At 39.1% G+C, this 19,053-nt stretch overlaps 1 protein-coding gene across 6 annotated transcripts in view; it reads left to right on the plus strand.

The window, feature by feature from the left end:
• The window catches only part of LOC135172797 (nephrin), a 115,691-nt gene that overhangs the window by 48,443 nt on the left and 48,195 nt on the right, over positions 1 to 19,053 (plus strand). The gene's annotated exons all lie outside the window — the stretch shown is intronic.

The following is a 19,053-nucleotide window of genomic DNA, read 5'->3' on the forward strand; positions in this document are numbered from 1 at the left end:
GTACGTAATCGGCTCAATAAATTACGAGGTCTAGAAATTCATTTAATTCAAATTGTTTGCGGAACCGTGCTGGAAATTCACAGCGACCTAATGAATAGTAAATTAAAATATTAATAACTTATACATTTAATTATATGAGTTATTAATTATATTCAAGAGTTGTTCTCGAAATCGTTCTTCTCCGTAGAGTTGTCGATTGTAGTATCTTCTCTTCTCGATTGTACTGATGATTACAGTCCCGAAAAATCGTAAAATCCCAAAAAATAAATTAAAATTATAAATCCACTATGAAAATTATCTTCAGCTTCAACCTTTCACAACAAATAATTCAAATATCTATTCATTACCATCCCACGTCTCAAATTAACGTAATAAAGACCTCAGTGTGCAATTTCTCCAGCGGCACTGGACCAGCCATTACTCGTCAAGCTCCATAAGTACCGAACATATGATACCCATTGGATATCTCTCCCTTTCAATACCGGCTAATATCGATCATTGTGAGAATTGCCCTCCCGCAGCATTCTCAGTCACTCAATATTCTTCTCACTGAGCCAACCCCGTGACGTGCATCTCAAATTTTGCGGTGGCACTATCATTCCTCCGTACAATTTCATTTTCCCATGAAACCTTGTCTCCTCATCGAGTCAACTTTCATTACAACCAAATGTTCAGCTGTTGCAAAAATCGCAAAAGACCTCACCGACGACATCTGCGAGTCTAGCATAGCAAATATCGTTGTAAAAAATTCTCCCCAAAATCCTTACATCGTCGAATAATTTCGTGAAACAGATACTTTTGAATTTTCGCTTGTCCAGCGTCTACTCAGCTGCAATAAACGGCCATCTCCCGGTCTCCAAGGACTGGGGGGGTAAAAAAAAAAGCCACCGGAAAAATTGAAAAAAGTAACTGCAAGCAAAAAAGGGGCAGACGCAGAGCACCGAGTGCTTCATATATAAGAAAATAGAGTAAAAGGCCAATAGAGAAGGATAAAACAGGTTGGGAAAAGACACGCGACGGGCAAACGGTGAGGGCTCGCTGCTGGGGCCGGCAAACCGGTTCTATCCGGGGCTCAATCTTGTCCTCCTCCTCCTCACTTCTTCCTCGGGTGTCGTACTGTCTCTGTTCAATGCCACGCGAACGACGTACGGCCTAGGGTCCCACTGATGCACCTGCACTTGCTCTCGAGCGCGCGCATCTCACAACTCTTGGGTGTGTTTCTCTTCTGCTCTTCATTCTCTCCCTCCCTCTCCCTCTTCCTCTACCCCATCATTCCCCTCGGCTCCCACCCCCCCCCCCCCCCCCGGGTACCCGTTCACCCCTGACGTTGCCAACGGGTTCTCATCCTCCGAGTGTACTTTTACTCTATGCTGTATACAGCCGTCTTAAGACCGGTCCACCGAGTCCATTACACAGAGGAACTTGTCCATAACGCCTCGGGGCTATCATCCGCAGAAGCCAATCCCCTACGCTGCACCGAAAACATTCAACTTCTTTAAGTTGTTTCACGTTGTCTTTAGAACAATTTTCTACTCGCAAGCGTATTTTCTACTTTTCGTAAGTTGGTTATGGCCGAGGTACAACAAGTCGATAGGATCTTCCTTTCCGTTTGTGGTATTTTGTCGGTTGAGGGAGTGCGAAATGCAGAATTTTAGAGATTGCATAACCAGTGGTGGATGTGAGCTTGCAAATCATAAATGGAAATTTCAATTAGGGAAATGAAGTTTTTTTTTTTATTTTAAGTGGAGAGTCTTAATTGATTGCAATTATATGTGGGGAGATGATGATAGTCACTTTTTGAAGTGACACATAAGGGCATTGACATTTTTTTATGTTTCACACCCTCTTTGGAGGCTTTGTGTGGTGTATGGTAGATGTTCGAGATATTAATTCTTATTAACATTCGGGAACAAAATGAAAATTTCTCCAAAACCAATAAAGCAACTCGGGTAAAACGAATCGGTCACCTAAAAAATTCCATTCTCCCATTTTCCCATCAATCAATCACCCCAATAATTATGCAACCTAATAATTAATTCTAATAGCCGATGAAGAGGTTGGAACCCACCCATGAAGAGCTCTCAGCAGTACTCCACCAAATCTCAAGAGCTCTCCCCCTCAAAAATTTTTCCCACCCCCTGTCTCAAAAATCCGACTTTTCTCGACAAGCCAACATTTCCCATGACTCTCAGAATAAAAATCCAACCGTTTCCTCTCATCTCACTCCAGAAAATCCAGCGTCTTATTATATCCGTGTTATCCAGCCATGTGTATGTGAGAGACACATCTCCATTCTCCTTTTCAAGGGAACCGACATTTCGCAAAGGCCCCGGCAGGTTGAATGAAAATCTTCTCACGTTGAGTCAAAAAAAAAAAAAAAAAAAAAAAGTAAAAGAAATGTATTCCGAGGTCGAGAGTCTCGTATCCACCAAACGAGAGGAAGTTCTCCGAAATAAATACACTGAAAATAGCCGGAGCAGTGGTAGAGCGAGAGAGAGAGGGAGAGAAGAGGAAAGGATGAGATGAAAAAAAATAAAAACGAAGAGTACAATAAAATGGTGGCGAACACGTAATTACACATTAGGTCGTCGTTGTAATCCCCGAGACCCAAGGATGAATGAACGAGAGAGAGTATCTCATGAAAACCGCAGCAGCCACGACGCTGAGGGTGGAATGGTGGGAGGGGGAGAGGGGGGGTAGGCGGGGAGGATCCAAGTCGAAGGTAAAAGGAGAGCAGTTCGGGGTGGTGGGGTGGATGGGTGGGGGGGTAAATGGAAGCAACCAAGTGCAAAGCCTTAATCGGACGAGAATCAGTAAGAGGGTCTATATAGACTTGAAAACCGGTCCTCCACTCATGCTGAGTGGCCACGATACTCGCGTTATAACAGCTTCCAATGGGCCGGAGTAGTGCGGAGACGTCCGGGGACCCGACGACTTGGGATAATCGTCGTGAGACACGAAACAAACGTAAATGAGGAGCGATGAGGTGGTGGGGAGGGGAAGGAGAAGAGGAAAGAGCAGCCCGCATGGGCATTAAAACATTAACCGATGGGAATGGGTTTTCTTCGGGTTCGAAATTCGTTAATGAATTTTGAAATAAGAAACTGGATATATTTGTTGGGGGGGCTTCGATGGGATGGGAGTTATTCGAAGCAGATCGATTATTCATTTTGGGAATTAAACTGCTTGTTGATTATGGAATGAATTATTGGGAATTAAAAATTTTGGAGAAATGTTGGAGGGAAGTGTCTGTTTTTGAGGATATTGGGTTTGATAAATCAATCGAATGGATTTTGTTGGGTAAATCAAAATCATTGTGGATGAGGTATATTTGTTTATCGAGATTACAGTTAATAGACAATGTGAGAAAGGGATTGAGTGAAGGGAATGGATTTAATCCTGGTACAAGCGTTTAATGAATTTGGAAAAAGAAAATGATGATAGTTCTTGAGGTTTTCGATTCGAACGTGTGATTGGTGGATGCGTTTGGAGTGGATCAATAAGTCATTCAATGTAATTAAAGCATTAATATTAACCCAGCATGGTTGGAAATTATTGCGATCTCGTAGCAATTAATGACTGCAATTTTCAATTGCGGGAGAAATATTAATGAAAACGCTCAATTTAGTTGAATTATTTAACGAAAATTAATTGACTAAATGCTTTTTCGGTATTCAAACCTATTATTTATATGAAAAACCATTATTTATCGGACTCCGCAAATATATATATTTTTTTCATGTGCCTATTTTATAAAACTAATGCAAATGATGGGAAAAAGAGATCGACCGATGGGAATGCGTTCTCTTCATGTAACATTAATTAATGAATTTCGAAGTAAGAAACTGAGAATATTCATTAAGGTTTCGCTTGGATATGAATATATAATGAGCACCCATTGAATGTAATATATTAAATGCGGATGAAAAATCATGGGAACATTTTGAATCGATATAATTCTCATCAGTTTATCTTATTCTTTCTCTCGAGATACTATTTTTGAGGAGATCATTAGGCGGCATCTCGGGAAATCAATATAACAGGAAATGAGAGGGGGAACAAGGGGGCAGGAACGAGAATTTATGAAGTTTTAAATTTCCAGATTGGAGCTTACGTATGTGTGTGTGTGTAAGTTGATGTGAGATAAGATGTGGGTAATCGTGTTATTTCACTCTGCAAGGAGTCACGATTTTTTTGCAATTTGCGTCCCGGTTTAGATGAATCGTGATGATTTTTTATGCAGTTGAATAAAAATGTATGGGAATGAGGATGGGGACGTTAATACCGAGACTGGAGGAAGTGAAATTTAAGACTAATCGATTGTAAATTGCAAACGGCACGGAAAGGTCGATGAGACGTTGGGTGAAAGTGTCGGTGCTGCCATCTCGTTTCACTGCTCTCGTGACTGTGACATCATTTCCGGGTGTGCGCTTCCTTCGGGGGGATGCTTCCCCCTCGGGCATGATGAGGGAAATTTTTGAGAAGTTTAAATTGTGGGGGACAGAGACCGGCGGAAGGAGAATTCAATTAATTTTTTATGGGAATTTTTGGAGTATTTTGAAGGTGCAAGGGAATCCTCATTTTTCCATCAAATTTTCAACTTCCAATTCTGAAATTCATTCACATTTACAACCTCTTACTGCAATAATATTTCCTTTTCAACTCCCATTTTTTACTCAACTTCACTCTGCTCGTGAATTTCATTTCAAAATGCAATTTTCTCTTTTTATCGTTCTGGTGATTTTTATTAAATATTTCCTGCCGTGTGAAAAGTGAAATTTTCCACATGCCCAGGGAGCGTATAATTTCCCTTGATGCACAACTGATGAAAAAAAAAATTTGTAACTAACTTTACAATCTCGATGTTGTGCTATCGACGAGTTTGGAATTCGATTTGTTCTGCATCACTCTCAACAATGGACAATCTACGATACGACTTCAATGTTGAATGTTGTTGACTAAACTCCTTAACTGATCGACTTTATCCCGTTCATTCAATCTTTGAAGAGGAAAAAAAAAATGGCGCTGAGGTGGGAGACGAAGGTGGTGGTCACGGGTGGCTCGTTTTCTTAGATTTCGTCGATTAGCAACGGACGATGACGACCGTACTTGGGAGCCTCGGTGTAACGTGGGAAGTTACCAGACCGGCTTCCGCGGACAGTATCAAAGTCTGTTACATTCAACTATACACCTGTGAATACACATAAATAATTCGTGATGAAGCGATTGTGATTATCCACTGGATGAAGGTGTTTCCGGAGAATCAGGGATTAATCATCAAAATTTTGGCTGCCCCGAGTTATTTAGGATAACTTACCGTGAGAAAATTACGAGAAATTATTTTCTACGTTTTTGAATTTCTCAATTGATTCGGGAAACATGTCCCAAGAAAGTTGTCAGACCATTTCACTGAATTAAATTCACCATTCGACTATCATATTGATTAAATGACTAACATACCTTAAATTACCAACATTAATACTCTGCACAACGTTCAATCACCCCCCGAACCCAAAACTATAAACTTCTCCCATCCCTAAAAATTTCATTACTCCATTCCCGTTTCTGTAATTCCATCCATCAGCGAAAAGGATTAGCCAAACACTGATTGTCCAGAATATATGTACGAGTGGAAAAGGGAGATAGACCGTCAACAGGGAAAAACGGATTATCAGTATTAAATTCATTTTTACGAGGTACAGTTCTACCAGGCAAATCCTTGGCCCAGTATGATACCATCTCCGATCACGTCTGCGCGCATTCCAACGATGGTAGAAGGGGAAATGGCCACGCTTAGCCAGCCCTGTTGGCAGTGGGGAGACTAACACAGAGTCAAAGAGGAACATCTGAGGTTTAAGCACGTGAACGGTCTCTGGGAGTTGAGAGAATGAGCTCAAACGACCGAAAATTTTTGATTGTTTGCTACATGAAAGGACGAAACAGGGGGTAAACATAACTCTCACAAAGATCGATCATTTTGTCAATTTGTCCTCCAGAAATTTTGTAAAAAACCGGTCCTGAAAGTTCAAACTTTTTCTCAATATCAAGGACTGTATCCAAACAAAATTTTGGCCCAAAGGGACACCCTAAATCCAAGTACTTCTCTCAATTTATAATCTGATGCTAAACAACTCTTGAAAAAATTAAAAAATCACCTGATTCAATGTACAATCACCGGAAAAATCGGTATCATAATCGACGTTGAATTCCCATACCCCATATACCACATCCGAGTGCTGTGATTTTCAAACAGGGGAGAAATATCTCTCCACATCCCCCGGTACATTCTGAGAAATGATTATTTATTTATACCATTTATTCCCTCCTTTGTTGTCTCGAGGAAAAATCGATGATTGTGGGGCTGTGGAGACGCGAAGATGTACGTCAGATGGGGAAAATTTAAAGGTGATGGGGCGAAATGAGATGGGATACTACGAGCATCGGGGGAGATAGTGGAATTGGGAGGCAAAGACTCCCTCGAGACGTTTCAGTAATAAATATCAAATGAGAGAACACGCTCGGTAGATGGTATTCACGAGGACTTGTGCACAGAAATTACGTTCATGTCTTTCATTACCACTTTTTCATCGCCCCTGTTTTCTCGTAATAAAATCTCCACTCGACAGCGTGTACACTCGAGGTACACTTGGCTTTTTTTTTGGGATGTATACACTTGATTCAAGTGATCGTGAATGATCCGGGGAGCTAATGGATTAATTTCATGGAGACTTTTGATTTAATTTGTGCGATTAATTTTTTTCAAATTCAGCCACGATAATTATCTCTGTTATTTGTGGGGCAGAGGAGGGGGGGAGGTTCATTGAGAGCCTATGATACACGTGATACACTTGTTGGTGATGTTCCGAGGGGAACACGGTGCACAACGTGGTACTTGCAGTTTTACATAGCGCGTATGTAAACGGGTATGTAGAATATGTAATTTATATTGGATCAGTCGTGTAGGTTGTACGTTATGTGTGCCTCACGCAAGACGAGTCGAGCATCCTTGCTCGAATCATATTCATCGTCCTGTTATACCTCCGCAACATCGTTCATTCAAGAAATAAGGGATCATCAGGAGTGTTTATCTGGGGTATTCATGAGGTTCTTAGAAAGTTTAAAAATTCTTCACAAATATTTTTGGGTAGCTTTTTAGGGAAATTATCATGAGTGAAGTGAAATGAATTTAATTGCGAATAATCAAATAATATAAAATGCTGAGGCGAAGGGTTTTGATGGTCTTATGTACGGGGAGAATCGAATTTGATTAAATTCAATTTTTTCCAGTAAATGAAGGTCTATCTCGTTTTAATTCGACTCGTAGATACCAATAAAAATCTGCGACTCGGAAGAAAGGACGATAAGAAAAATTGACGGCCACCTGGAGGTAATTTTCTTGATAGTAATTAAAAAAGTTACGTATCTAGAATTTTTCTAGTTATAAAAGTGAAACAAGTCAATGGTAAGGGCGAACAACTGACGGGCAACGGAATTTTTCCCACAAAAATGGCGTCCAATCTAGGGTTAACAATATAACCCAATGGTGAAAAATACGAAACAAAACTTGAAATTGGTGGGTAATCGATGGAACATTACGACTCTCGGTGTTTATGTACCTCGAGGAAGTCGTTGCTTCTAAGGGAGTAAAACGTGAGGTTTTTATGATCGCAGCAGAGTGCTGTCAACTGGATTTTATAAGAGGCTGAGTCACGACTTCACTCATACCTCAACTCGGAAATTAAGAAAAAACGTTGGTGAATCGCCTTAGCGTCATTTCGGGAAAATTTATTGTCAGTCTTTAACCGAAGTGGTGATTCTCAACAATTGCCACCGACACTGGAGGCAACTGTTAATCGCATATCGGCCGTGTCATCGCCATCAGAATTAGACAATTAATGCAGTAATGGGTACGCGGAACATTAAATTTCAAACTGCGTCATTAGGAGATAGGTTGGATAGGAAAATTGATTTTCAACATGATTTACGATGCGACAAACTTCCCAATACATTGGTCAATTCAGGGTCAAACAAAAGTTATCATTGATAATTTTCCAGTCAATAAATGGAGAATTTCTAGCTACTAATAACTCCGGAGAACTAGTGATGAATGAAAAAAAATATTTTGCGTTTATTACCTTTGGAAGATTCGTCAAAAATTTTCTAACATTTCACTCAGACGTTTTTATTGCACCCAACAATTTTGAACAAAACGTTTATCAGCATTGTCCTGATTTCCATAAATTCAACGGAATAATTCGACCGAAATATCAGCGCAACAAACCGTTGATTAACAAAAACTCAGACCCCATCGACAATTGAGGTGGAAATTTGTCACTAGAGCCCAATTCACTTTTTGTGTTCATCTCGTTAAATATTCAGACAGACGATATTTGTCAGTAAAAGCTCGTTTTACACATTTTTTTCTCCTGCTGGTTTGCAAGCAATGAACGCAATGAAATTAATACTCATGTGCATTCAAGGAAAGGCTCGTTACCGGAAAACAAAAAAAAAACTTTTTTTTAGTTTTCACAGCAGTACAGCTGAATGATTCAGTGGTTAAAAAATAAAAATAACTTGGGTAGATTTAGCACGTAGCGTACACAACCAAGGGCTCACCTGAATCATTTAATCTGACATGAAAAATATGACGACAACGAGCTTTTAGCGCATACATTGGGTAAACAGCGTCGTTTTGCCATCTCTGGGTAACATGCATCTATCACAACTTCATTTTTTTTCATTTTCGAAGTTCATATATATTTTTTGTTTATAAATTTTCACTGCCTCCCGGTATATAATGCACGAGCATTAAATGAGTGAAAGAGATGGAAGGCAGAGGTGGAGAAAAATGAGTGGAGAATGAAATAATTTTACCAGTAGAATGTTGCGTTTTTACGAGGTCCTGTACCATGACTTTATTACCGTGTAACCGTGTCGGATATTTCTAGTGTGAGTTATAACCGTCGAAGCTCTTGAAAAATTCAGTTTCATATTCGACGCGAGGTACACGAGACAGAACGATACAAGTCCCACTGGAGTTTTACCAGGCTTTCTGATATTAACTCCTTGGGAATATTAACTCATTTTCAACGATAAACTCGATTTATCGGGTCATTGTTATTAAATTTTTATTTATGGAGGCATGCGAGTGCTGGTAAATTGCTTTCTATTCATTCTGGAATTTTTATTTTCATTCGAGAGAGATGAGAACACGAGGAAGCCAAGAATTCTTGGGGGTGAGATGAAATTTTAAGCCATTTAAAATTATGGTGAGGGAATAATCGTCGAGAAATTTTTTTTTTTCGGAAATATCACGAAGAGGGAAGTACGATAAACATTTTCATGCTCACAGAGACAGGGGGATTTACATGGTCCTTCCACACCAAATTATCGAAATCAACTAAAAACTTGTCGTATGAATTCCCCTCGTAAACGAATTCTCAATTTATCAGCAAAAAAAATGATTCAACTGACATTTACAGTTTCGATTGATTTTTTCATAAAATTTTAAAGCCTCAGTTAAACTACAGTGCGATAAAAAAAAAATCCCAAGAAGTGTACCATAAATTTTCGCCGGCATTTTTTAACTCTGTAATTGATGAAATTCATTATCCAATTTAAACCTTTTTTTTTACGACCCCAAACGGGGGTGTAAACGCGAAGAATTTCCCAATAAGCATTCGAACTGAGTGGAGTGAGGATAATGGATTGACGTCGTTTGCTCGAAAGACCGTAGAGGGAGTAAGAATGGCAAGTTGAATTCAATTCGATGAGACACCAATCTTCTCAACCTCCCTCAATCTCCGAATCGTCGAACTCCTCTGACATTTCATTCTAATTGCACAACAAATGGAGAATTAGCGCGATGTAAAGACAGACGAATCGTTTCTGAGAAATGAGAGTATATGCACACGTGTGTGGGAATTGTATATACTTTTTTTTTTTCGGTCACTTCCTCTTCATTAACGACATGCCTGGGAAAATCTGGGGCTGAAGAATAGGAACCTCGGTGCAGCTCTCCTGGAGCCTATTAAGAGTATTCTTGGGACGATGGCAATTAGCAATGAATTTTTCCAACGTTCGTCCCGACCGTAATGGCGTCTTTTACCGCTTGGTGGGATTATTACTTCACTTCATTGCATTATAATCCGTATTATCCAGTATATAATAATACGTAATAATTATATTTCATTGTTACCAGCGTTGCTCTGCTTTTCAGCGAACGAGTCACTCGATAATCCCCATGAGGTGCGGAAAATTCGTTTAAATAAATGTCGACATTTCATAAAAAATTATGCAACTCTTCAACATCAAAAATAAATTTTAAAAATATCCGGAATGAACCGAAGCTCCATTACATATCAAAATATATACAATGAGCCTAAATTATATATTCTTAAATGAATTTTCCATGAGGTCGTTTGAAAGCGTAATTTTTACATTTTTTCCCGGTAATTTTCGTTGAATAATTCGCTCTGTGTACTATACCATTGCCATACAACCGTCCACAGCATAATTATCAACATAATTTTGTAGATTTTGCCAGTCATAAGGAAACGGAAACGATACCATTAATAAAAATTCACTCGAATAAAGAATGCAGACACGCGAGTAGAGCAAAACTCCATCCCCATATAATCGATAATTCCGTAGGTGCACGCAAGTAACTAGTACACTTTCATGTGGAGAAACTCGACGAGAAATTCACCCCATCGTACATAGTAATGATAGTTGAGTACGCCAAACGGAATTTCCGTGGCTGAGGATCTTGCCGAGTTTGAGTGTCAGAATGTAATGTGCATGAGTGAAAGACCATTTCGCTATATATCCACTGACGAAGGTCACTAACAAAACGGAATAATCAAATTGGGAGCATAGACGAGACCGCTTGTCCATGTATTAGTACCTTCACAGACAGGTTAACTGGAAAACACTTGAGTCCACCACTGGCTACGTATTCCTCTCTCAAGTTTGAGGGAATATCATTCAATTTTGGCGTCCAGTTGTTCCGGTGGATTATCAACGTACGTATGAAGTGCCTTTGTCATGGAATCTTCGAATATTATTGGCAAGGGGATGGAATATCTTATGTATTTAGTCAACACAAAGGGATATTACATTCACTTGCACGTTTTATTATTTTTATTAAATTTATTAGCATAAATTTTACGTTTTCATTGCGTCAACTTGACGGAGAGAAGATTTGCATACCTCAGCCACAATTTTTCACCCAAAAACGGAAAAATTAATGAAACAAGTTTGTTTGTCGATGGGAATTTATTTAAAATATTCAGAGGGGACAATTCATAATTAAATTCAATATTTTACCTTTACTTATCTAGATATTTCACTCAACCCTTCAACGCAGTTCCGAGTAATCGTATTATTGTTTCCCTGTGGAGTACCTTCATCCTGAAGCACTGGGATTAGTTCTGAAAATTTACTGTGAGCACTGTAATTAGGAAAGCATCACACGTCCAATTATCATCTGTCGGTGGCTTGGAACAGCATGATTGGTTTCGTAAGTCATTCTTACCATCACGGGTGGAAGGGAGCTTGAAATTTCATGGACTGTTAATAATCCAAAACATTAAGTATTTGATAAATTTTTAAAGCATCTGACCAGCATGAACCTGATTATTCACTGAACCTTCAAGATTTCTTCTCTTCTACTCCTACAGTCCCCTGGGCCTTGTTTGTCGTATTGTGTATTGCCGGAATGGCTCCGTAATTTTTATTGAATAATTCTGATGTGTGGGGACGACAGAAATATTATTGAAGAGTAAAATAAAATTTTCGTAATTAACCATTGACTATAATCCCGACCAACGACTCTATTCCCCCATTTTCTCTTTCACCCAGTGAACGTATATCAAATATTTGATATTCGTTCACTTTGAAATTTCACGCCATACTGAATACAACCGTATAAACCATGACAAAGGTGTTGGTCTATCGTTCCTTTTTGGTGTCCGTGTGCTACCATTCGCGCTCAGCGCGGAAACTTTACTCCCTACTAGTGAGGGCGAGGGCAAATGGGTGTTTTGTCCCCACTGTGATTTGCCCCATCTGTACAGGGCATCTCTATAACGAACCCATATACAGATGATGAATGAGAGAGAAAGAGGTGGCATTTACTCGTCCACTTCACTGGTAAATTTCAAACAAGTTTGGATTTTGAATTTACCATAATGTTATTTGAAATACTCTACAATTCTCCAGGGATTATCTGGATGTGGTTTATCATTCGTGATTCATAAATTAGGGAATTCGAGAGATGACACTTTGTTCAGACAAAACACTATTTTATGTCCTAACGAATTAAACAACTTCATAATGAATTACGCAACTTGACAGACACAAGAATTAATTCATCTCAATCTCCTGATTTAATCATCAATATCCCGACCTAATGATACGATTGGATTTTGTCAGGTGTCAATTCGAAGGTTATAAAGTAAACTTGGACAATGAAAAAAAATGTGATGTCACTGAATCGTTATTGACAATCTTCAAAAGTTAATTCTCCCCTCTGGAAAAAAAATCTATTGACCATTGAAAATCCTACGGGGTATAACGGGCACTCCAATGGTTTATTCACACGAAGTAAATTGCCAAAATAGTGGTAAATTACCATCATTTCCAGATACATCAAATAAAATTTATCGTCACGAGCGTAACTCGACGAAATTTTGACTATCACAATTTGTCTTTATTAAAGTGAAACGGCCCAATTCCACTCCTCATTATTCAGCCGTGTAGAATCGATTACGTATATACATATATAATAAGATTTTAGTATTCCAGTAAAATGTACGGAAGCGTCTGAAACATTGCATTTTAATGCCGCACCCCACTGATATATACAATATACCTTCGGTTTTCTTTAACGAAGTACAGCGAAACGAGAAGAGATAGGTGGAGAGGGGATGGAAGGGAGGAGGGAAAGGGAGATACTTCATGAAACTTTTCACAGAGAATTCACCGTCGGAGGGATTTATGAACGTGCCAGACACACGTATATACATATGCACCCCTATTTCCACAATGAAGAGTAAAAAGGGGACCTTCATTTTTAACGCTAGCGGATGATTTTTTGTCCAAGTCCCTTCTCCCACCTCCTCACCCCCTCTTCACTATTTTTTTTTTTTCCACGTTTTTGTAACCACGTGAATGCTTGTGGAAAACTATCAGCAATGCGCCCCAAGCGTTCTCGGGGTAAAGGTACAACGACAAACTCCCTTTACCCTCAGCTATATGTGCAGAGCTTTGGGGGACGTTTTTATCTTTACATGAGTGAAAGCCTATTGAACGCTGGATGAAAACAACTGTAGGACCCGTTAGCGATGTTACAGACTGACTACTTCTATCAGTCAATTAAAAACAGATTTATCGGCTGAAAAAAAAAAAGGGAGAATTGTTGGGATATGGAGTGCCATATTGGCTTGTTGCTTTTCATCACTTTTTTTTTATTGGCCTATTGTGATATTTATGCATGGAGACAATTATTTTCGTCGCGGATTTCTCGCCCGATAATTAGTGAGAATGAATGGGTGATGGTAAATGATTAGAATATACAGAGGAAAAAAAATAAAATTGGATCGCCTTTTTCCATTCACTCGATTCTCAAAAATCCCGGACTGATTGAATTCGTCATTTGAAGTACCCAATACTTTTCAATCACCCGAATTTACCCGAGACCCAGTGGCATTGTCCGAGTATGTGAGCCTGTCACATCTATTGTAGTGTTTAAAACGGTCTCGTGCTCCGTTCAACTAAACTCGTGAGTTTTTGACCCAGACTGACAATACCTTGGTACCCTCTGAGTGTCTCGTATTACAGCCCGTACGCTCCTATTTCCATCATTCACTTTTTTTTTTTCAACGGGCGGTGTATAGGTGCCCCCAAAACACGTCGACATTGCACTCTGCTGATCGCATGGACTCGTTAGTTTAGTCTTTTTGTTCCTCATTTCATTGTTTTTGTTGATTTATCGTTATGAGGGTAAATTCGATTCTATTCACATGAGGACAGCTATGCCACAGCATCCCCAGCTGGATGGAACATGTTTTACTTCTCGAATGAATGTATTGTACTCGGAAAATTTCAAATTTCCATTTTTTTTCTTTACGTGCCAGTAATTTTGGACTGAAGAGTCCCAATATACCATTTTTAGTGGGCGTATTTTTTCCGTAGCTGGTGGACTACTAAAACCTCTTCGCATATCAGTTTTATTCATTTTTATGTGGGCAATAATGCAGAAAAAATTAATGGTTTTGAGAAATAATTCCAATATGAAAACTTAATTATTGAATAATTCATTTGAACGCGTCAAAATGTTCACCATCCTTGCTTTCATGTCCCTTTTGACTTTTGTAAATTTACATTGAATCCAATTAAAAAGACATTCACCATTAAATTGCCAATTTATTATCAAAATATAAAGTCCGCACAGCGGCAGAAACCATTTTTTATCCCAGTCCAAACGGATGAAAAATAAAATTTATCTGATAATCATTCTTCAACCGTAAATAATTGAACAAGTTTAAAGAAACAATGTGAATAATGAAAGTAATTTTATTAAACTCTACGCCCTGAACTATTTTCACAAAATTTTAATACCAAAACTTCCCCACTGTGCATACTTTTTCAACTCTAAACGGATTCAGGGTTGGTATATGAGAAAAATCAAAAGATAACGCGCATAAAGAAGCCGCACACAGTACAGAGTCTAGATTGAATCTGCTTGTTGCAGTAGATGCGAACATACCGAACGAAATACTTCTCCTCAGATATTAATGATTCGGTGAGAAGCGACGGTGATTCCAACTCTTTGCATCATGTGCACTTTCTTTGACGTCGTTTTATCTCATTTTCTCTTCTATTTAACTTCTTTCCTGGGGAAAAAAAAGTCCCCATCCACCAATGTATACTCTTGCCCCCTTTCTCCCCCTTGTCATTCCCCCCTGCCACGATCCTAAAGCCATGTACTGGGGAAAGACTGGCATTGCGGCATCGTGAGGGGCTGGTGTGTGTACAACGGTCAAAGAAAGGCCAACGTAAACGACCAACATTGCTCTGCCAGTACCACTGAAATTACATCCGCAAATTGCGTGCTCCCGGGGGTACTGCCAGTGTTTAAATTATGCCTCGCAATTTCGTCACGTTAACACTTGCAGACACAATTGACTGCTTTCTTACAAACTTTGTTCGGTTTAATGTTCGTAGAGGTGAGAATTGGCGAGGAATAAAATTATCGATCATTTATGGAGGAAAAGAAATATTTCACGAGAGATGCTGAAGAAAATCTATTTAAATTACAGTTGTGGGGGGGGGGGATGGGGAGAGGTGTGAAAAAAAAAAAATGGACGTTTCGTTTCATGATCTTTATATTTATTCGTGGACCTCTCTCGCTGTGACGCTGCCCAGTCCACATGTCTCTCACGTTGACTACCCAGTGACGTAAGGGCTTGATTGGACGTTGATAAACGGTACGCGATGGGAAAAAGGTTTATCGATCGATTTGCCAATCCTTCACAAAGAGAGAAAATCACTCCAATCTCCTTTGACTTCAGATTACGCCGGCCTTTCGCCCGCTCTTCTCCCCTTATCGCTCCGTTATTTTTACTCTTCATTGACATCCTTGGTCTTTACCAAAAATTTAAGTTTTACCTCATCGCAACCATTAGATGACTGACATTATCCGGTGAAATTCCATCAGTTCAGGTCTATGTTCATTTTCACGGATTACAGATTTGAGGGAAAAAACATTTTCCCAACGAGGTTAACACACCAAAACTATCGTCCAAAAGGATTATCCAAACTTCGAGGAGTGAATTAATCCGACTTTGAATTCACGGTATTCAACAGGGCCGTTCGTAATGAAAAATAATTGTATTTAACCGTGCTCGGGTGGATACTCTATTTTTTTGCCAGGGAAATGACTTTCTACTTTGGTGGACACACGTCAGAGCTTTCATTTAAGCTTCCTTCAACGTTCAATTTCCGAATTTTTAGAAATAATCTCATCCCTTAATAAGTGATTGAGCAGTGAGCAGTGATTTTTTTTCAAAACGTGTGTGTGTGTGGTCTGTACTGAACTGTAAAGATCTTTTGATCACCTTGACTCTCAGTTTTTTTTTTTGCGTTGAAGTGACTCCCGTGACGATAATTCAAGTCTCCATTCAAGTCTCTAGTGCATCGCAAAAACTATGAAAATGCAGCGTAAACTCGGGGTAAAACTTTACATTGATAACTCCCGATTACCGGAAATGCACGACAAATTGGCATCTCGTGCTTCATTACGGTACTCGCTTCAAAGAAGTTTATGATCCTCAGGGTCTCCATTCTCCACAGCTTGATGAGATCATTAAACGTTGATACCGCAGGAGCAGGCACTAAACATCATTCAGCTTGATCGAAAGAGTGTACAATCAGTGATGAAATTCGAAGGAGAGAGAGAGAGACGTAAAACCATCCGTCTTGAGGCGTCGATATCTCCTGACCGAACGAAGCAATTCATACATGCTACAGCTCATTTTAAAGCTTAAAAAAATACCTCGAGAATGAAAAAAAAACTGAAAAATTTCACTCAGCCGTTTTCTATATATGGACGATCAGAGCCGGCTCCTACTCAATGGAAAAATCAAACTGTCTCTCCGAGCCATAAAATGCAAACAGATTTGCGAATCTCAACTGCATCCGCCTGTATGAATAATCGTTATACGTTTGTCACGTGATATGAACATAAACAGTGGTGATAACTGCACGAAAGCGTATTGACTTTCCATAAATCATTTGTGATATAAAATACTCGTGAAAGAACTTGTGAATCGGAGAATTGGGATTTTCCGATGGAATGTTTCATACCATTGCATTAATGTCATGGGAATTTTCAAACGGATACTAACACTCCGTTATGGAAAGCATTAAAGATTATTAATATTTGCTGAGACAATTTCTAGAATGTACATTTCCAATTGGACCTGTGCTCATGTTTGATTGTATGCAACATCGTGATATGACATCTTTCCGTGTGATAAGTCCTTTCACCCTATGTTCCTGTAATTAACTGCCGTGCACAAAGCACCGACAGGTGGTGACAGAAAACGGGCTCGGAATGGCCAGATAATGTAATTGCCGAATATACGGATTCCCATAAATAGCTTGAATGGCAGTGAAACAGTTGCAATTAACCAATTGTTCCGTTTGTAATTAATCGACGGAATTTGTGGGTGTTTATTTCAATAGCGAACATTTTTGGACAGGGAAAATTTCCAGGAATTTGACAATACGAAATTGAAATTGGTTAAATTGAAAAATAAATCATTCGGAACGAGTCGATGTATATTTTCAATATTACAGTGAATATACATATAATACATCTGGATGCGAAAATTTTATGGTGAAAAATTAGAAAGTTAAAAAATCTAACGAAGACTGAGACTAGAATTTTGTGTTCATCTGATCAGTCAAAATGATAGACATCGTCAGGTATTAAAAATTAATCGTAATTCAGTAATGCGCCCTATTTCTCGTCAAGTGGAGCCTCTCATCCTCCTAAACTCTTCAATACCTGGAACAGTAACTCGGTAACGACTAGAAGTGAACACCCGATGTTTCAAGGATGCACTTGCATCTTCTGAACACCCCTAATACACAATATACATGCTACGTATAAGTGCAGCTCAGTGTATATAATAGTTTGAAACGCGAGAAGGAGGCGGTAACTGCCACGACGAATACAGGAAGTTACCCGGTGAGCGTTTAGTATTGCCATAGATCGATCAACCGTTATAATTATATGTTTTGTATCAGAGTGAGAGATAAAATATGGGAAACTGTAGAGTATGCGGAAATTTAGAGGCATCGGTTAAAACATGATTTATCGAACCTTCGAACTTATTAGTTTATCACACCGATAAAAAACTACAGTTGATGAAGAATTTTCCACGTTTGGTAACTTGAAACAACCTGAAACGACTGGCTGTTCAATTAAAAAATGATCTATTAATCAGAATGACTAATTTCACATTTTATTTCCAATTAAATTCCTCAATGATTTATTTAACTGAACAAGTCCAGTGATTTTAGTCCATCTGTTTTGTACTGTTTTCATTATTATTTTGCTATTCAATGAGTTCCAATTCATTCTTTGAACAGTATAAACGGAATAGAGGATTCAAAAATCCTTACGTTGGATTTTTTAGAAATCAATCAGCCCTCCAGATGTTGCCACAAAATTATTAGCTAAAAAAAAATAATTCTCAAGTGCACATCCGGGATTATCTGATTACCGGAAACTTGAAAACTTTGAATCTCCCTCGTATGGCTTCATGTTTGTGTAATCCTGATGTACACATTTCCATGAAATTGACTCTAATATCTTACTCGATCCACCGGAGATCCACCAGACGCATGCGCACGTCTGGGCATCTCCGTCATTCCATTTATCACGCATCGATGATCGATTGTGTGAATTTAATGATTCCATGGAATTCACAAAGGTCATTTTGCCCGATCGTTTTGTGAACTGAATTACCAAAGGGACAGAGAGAGAGAGAGACTGATTCAGAGAGGCAGGAGAGAATCCTGGAGTGGTGTTTGGATTACCCGGGATTGTCGAGGGTGAGAGGTATAAATGGGAGTACCATAATTGTCGTGTAATAATGGTCCACGATTGGTGTTCCCCTCCTCCGTCCTGTGGAGCGCGCTAATAAAGCTAACGCAGTGCAATTCAATGTTGTATTGAAGCTATTCACCATTTATCCTGTTTCAATAAGAGAAAGAGGGAATTTTTTTTTTTTTTATTTTCAAGTGAAGAATGAAAATAGCGGTGGGGCATGCGCGCGAGAATTGAGACGCCATCTGCTGCGGATATATGGGATCATGAGTGGCTTCAGTGTTGCGGGACAACGGGAGTGAAGGAGCTAAATGAAAATAAATAAAAAAAAAAGGCGATACGACCCTTCGGCCATTGCTTGTTTATGGAGAGGCTGGGATAGTAAGTCGAACAATAAATGAAAAACTGTGATATATATCGCACGCCTACAC

Source organism: Diachasmimorpha longicaudata, chromosome 2 (assembly GCF_034640455.1).
Source record: "Diachasmimorpha longicaudata isolate KC_UGA_2023 chromosome 2, iyDiaLong2, whole genome shotgun sequence".
Lineage (NCBI taxonomy): Eukaryota > Metazoa > Arthropoda > Insecta > Hymenoptera > Braconidae > Diachasmimorpha > Diachasmimorpha longicaudata.